Genomic DNA, 4,332 nt, shown 5'->3' on the forward strand with positions numbered 1-4,332 from the left:
AGACGCCGCCGCCGCCAATCCCATCTCGGGGGATTCAGGAGATCGCCTCCGGCACCCTGCCGGAGAGGGGATTCATCTCCCGGAGGACTCTACACCGCCATGGTCGCCTCCGGAGTGATGAGTTAGTAGTTCACCCCTGGACTATGGGTCCATAGCAGTAGCTAGATGGTTGTCTTCTCCTCATTATGCTTCATTGTCAGGTCTTGTGCGCTGCCTAACATGATCAAGATCATCTATCTGTAATGATATATGTTGTGTTTGTTGGGATCCGATGGATAGAGAATACTATGTTATGTTGATTATCAATCTATCTATGTGTTGTTTATGATCTTGCATGCTCTCCGTTACTAGTAGATGCTTTGGCCAAGTTGATGCTTGTAACTCCAAGAGGGAGTATTTATGCTCGATAGTGGGTTCATGCATCTATTGAATCTGGGGGAGTGACAGAAACCCCTAAGGTTGTGGATGTGCTGTTGCCACTAGGGATAAAACATTGATGCTATGTCCGAGGATGTAGTTATTGATTACATTACGCACCATACTTAATGCAATTGTCTGTTGTTTGCAACTTAATACTGGAAGGGGTTCGGATGATAACCTGAAGGTGGACTTTTTAGGCATAGATGCATGCTGGATAGCGGTCTATGTACTTTGTCGTAATGCCCAATTAAATCTCACAATACTCATCATATCATGTATGTGCATTGTCATGCCCTCTCTATTTGTCAATTGCCCAACTGTAATTTGTTCACCCAACATGCTATTTATCTTATGGGAGAGACACCTCTAGTGAACTGTGGACCCCGGTCCTATTCTTTTACATCGAATACAATCTACTGCAATACTCGTTCTACTGTTTTCTGCAAACAATCATCATCCACACTATACATCTAATCCTTTGTTACAGCAACCCGGTGAGATTTACAACCTCACTGTTTCGTTGGGGCAAAGTACTTTGGTTGTGTTGTGCAGGTTCCACGTTGGCGCCGGAATCCCTGGTGTTGCACCGCACTACATGTCGCCACCATCAACTTTCAACGTGCTTCTTGACTCCTACTGGTTCGATAAACCTTGGTTTCTAACTGAGGGAAACTTACTGCTGTACGCATCACACCTTCCACTTGGGGTTCCCAACGGTCGCGTGTTGTACGCGTGTCAAGCTAAATTTCTGGCGTCGTTGCCGGGGACGTGAAGGAACAAGATTTCTAACTCCCACGTCAACTACACGCCAGCAAGTAAATTTCTGGCGCCGTTGCCGGGGAGATCAAGACACGCTGCAAGGGGAGTCTCCACATCCCAATCTCTTTACTTTGTTTTTGTCTTAATTTATTTTATTTACTACTTTGTTTGCTGCACTAAATCAAAATACAAAAAAATTAGTTGCTAGCTTTACTTTATTTGCTATCTTGTTTGCTATATCAAAAACAAAAAAAAAATTAGTTACTTGCATTTACTTTATCTAGTTTGCTTTATTTACTGTTGCTAAAATGGGTACTCCTGAAAATACTAAGTTGTGTGACTTCACAACCACAAATAATAATGATTTCTTATGCACACTTATTGCTCCACCTGCTACTACAACAGAATTCTTTGAAATTAAACCTGCTTTACTAAATCTTGTTATGCGAGAGCAATTTTCTGGTGTTAGTTCTGATGATGCTGCTGCCCATCTCAATAATTTTGTTGAACTTTGTGAAATGCAAAAATATAAAGATGTAGATGATGATATTATAAAATTAAAATTGTTCCCTTTCTCACTAAGAGGAAGAGCTAAAGATTGGTTGCTATCTCTGCCTAAGAATAGTATTGATTCATGGACTAAATGCAAGGATGCTTTTATTGGTAGATATTATCCTCCTGCTAAAATTATATCTTTGAGAAGTAGCATAATGAATTTTAAACAATTGGATACTGAGCATGTTGCACAAGCATGGGAAAGAATGAAATCTTTGGTTAAAAATTGCCCAACCCATGGACTGACTACTTGGATGATCATCCAAACCTTTTATGCAGGATTGAATTTTTCTTCGCGGAACCTATTGGATTCAGCTGCTGGAGGTACCTTTATGTCCATCACTCTTGGTGAAGCAACAAAGCTTCTTGATAATATGATGATTAATTACTCTGAATGGCACACGGAAAGAGCTCCACAAGGTAAGAAGGTAAATTCTGTCGAAGAAACCTCTTCCTTGAGTGATAAGATTGATGCTATTATGGCTATGCTTGTGAATGGTAGGACTAATGTTGATCCTAATAATGTTCCGTTAGCTTCATTGGTTGCTCAAAAATAACATGTTGATGTGAATTTCATTAAAAATAACAATTATAATAATTCTAGGCCATATACTGCTGATGGTAACTCTTATGGTAGATATGCTTCACCTAATGAGGAAAAGATGTTAGAAATTGAAAGATCCACCAAGAGCTTTATGCAATCACAATATGAGCAAAATAAATTGTTTACTAAAACTATGAATGAACAATCTACATTGTTGAAGAATATAGGAAATCAACTTGAAAATCTGAATATGGAGATCTCTGGGTTGCAAACTAAACTTGCAAATGCTGAAAACCGAATCTCATACATGTCTGCGTCACAATCTTCCTTAATTAAAAAATGGCTGCTAAACCTGAGGATATTGATAATAAAATTGTTACTACAGCAAATGCCATCCAAGTTTGAATTAATGAGAATATATGATTGATGGCCGAATTGCGTGCTAGGTGGGAGAAAGAAGATAATATAGCTAAAGTTTGGACTATTACCACCAACAGTAATGCTAATGCTACACATGTTGCTGCACCTCCTACTAATAATGGTAAAAAAATTGGTGTTGGCAATGTTTCCACTGCTAATGCAAAGCGCGAAAAACTGCCTGAAACTGCAAAAACTGCTGAAACTTCCTGTGATAAAACTGCTGAAATTTTTTCCAACATTGGGGATGATGATCCCATTGCTTTAGATTATAATGGTTTGGATTTTGATGATTGCCATATCTCTGAAGTTATAAAGTTCTTACAAAAACTTGCTAAGAGTCCTAATGCTAGTGCTATAAACTTGGCTTTCACAAAACATATTACAAATGCTCTCATAAAAGCTAGAGAAGAGAAACTAGAACGCGAAACTTCTATTCCTAGAAAGCTAGAGGATGGTTGGGAGCCCATCATTAAGATGAAGGTCAATGACTTTGATTGTAATGCTTTATGTGATCTTGGTGCAAGTATTTCCGTTATGCCTAAGAAAATTTATAATATGCTTGACTTGCCACCATTGAAAAATTGTTATTTGGATGTTAATCTTGCTGATAATTCTACAAAGAAACCTTTGGGGAGCGTTGATAATGTTCGCATTACCGTTAACAATAACCTTGTCCCCGTTGATTTTGTTGTCTTGGATATTGAATGCAATGCATCTTGTCCTATTATATTGGGAAGACCTTTTCTTCGAACTGTTGGTGCTATCATTGATATGAAGGAAGGTAATATTAAATATCAATTTCCTCTCAAGAAAGGTATGGAACACTTCCCTAGAAAGATAATGAAGTTACCTTTTGATTCTATTATTAGAACAAATTATGATGTTGATACTTCATCTCTTGATAACACTTGATATACACTTTCTGCGCCTAGCTGAAAGGCGTTAAAGAAAAGCGCTTACGGGAGACAACCCATGTAATCCTTATCTTAGTTTTGTGCATTTTTGTGCCAAGTAAATTCGTTGATAGTAAGGTTCATACTAGATTTGGATTACTGCGCAGAAACAGATTTCTTTGCTGTCACGAATCTGGGCCTAATTCTCTGTAGGTAACTCAGAAAATTATGCCAATTTACGTGAGTGATCCTCAGATATGTACGCAACTTTCATTCAATTTGAGCATTTTCATTTGAGCAAGTCTGGTGCCTCAATAAAATTCATCTTTACGAACTGTTCTGTTTTGACAGATTCTGCCTTTTATTTCGCATTGCATGTTTTGCTATGCTTGATGGATTTTTCGATTCCATTAACTTTCAGTAGCTTTGTGCAATGTCCAGAAGTGTTAAGAATGATTATGTCACCTCTGAACATGTAAATTTTGATTGTGCACTAACTCTCTAATGAGTTGTTTTGAGTTTGGTGTGGAGGAAGTTTTCAAGGATCAAGAGAGGGAGATGATACAATATGATCAAGGAGAGTGAAAGCTCTAAGCTTGGGGATGCCCCGGTGGTTCACCCCTGCATATATCAAGAAGACTCAAGCGTCTAAGCTTGGGGATGCCCAAGGCATCCCCTTCTTCATCGACAACATTATCAGGTTCCTCTAGTGAAACTATATTTTTATTCCATCACATCTTA

Source organism: Lolium perenne, chromosome 2, assembly GCF_019359855.2.
Source record: "Lolium perenne isolate Kyuss_39 chromosome 2, Kyuss_2.0, whole genome shotgun sequence".
NCBI lineage: Eukaryota > Viridiplantae > Streptophyta > Magnoliopsida > Poales > Poaceae > Lolium > Lolium perenne.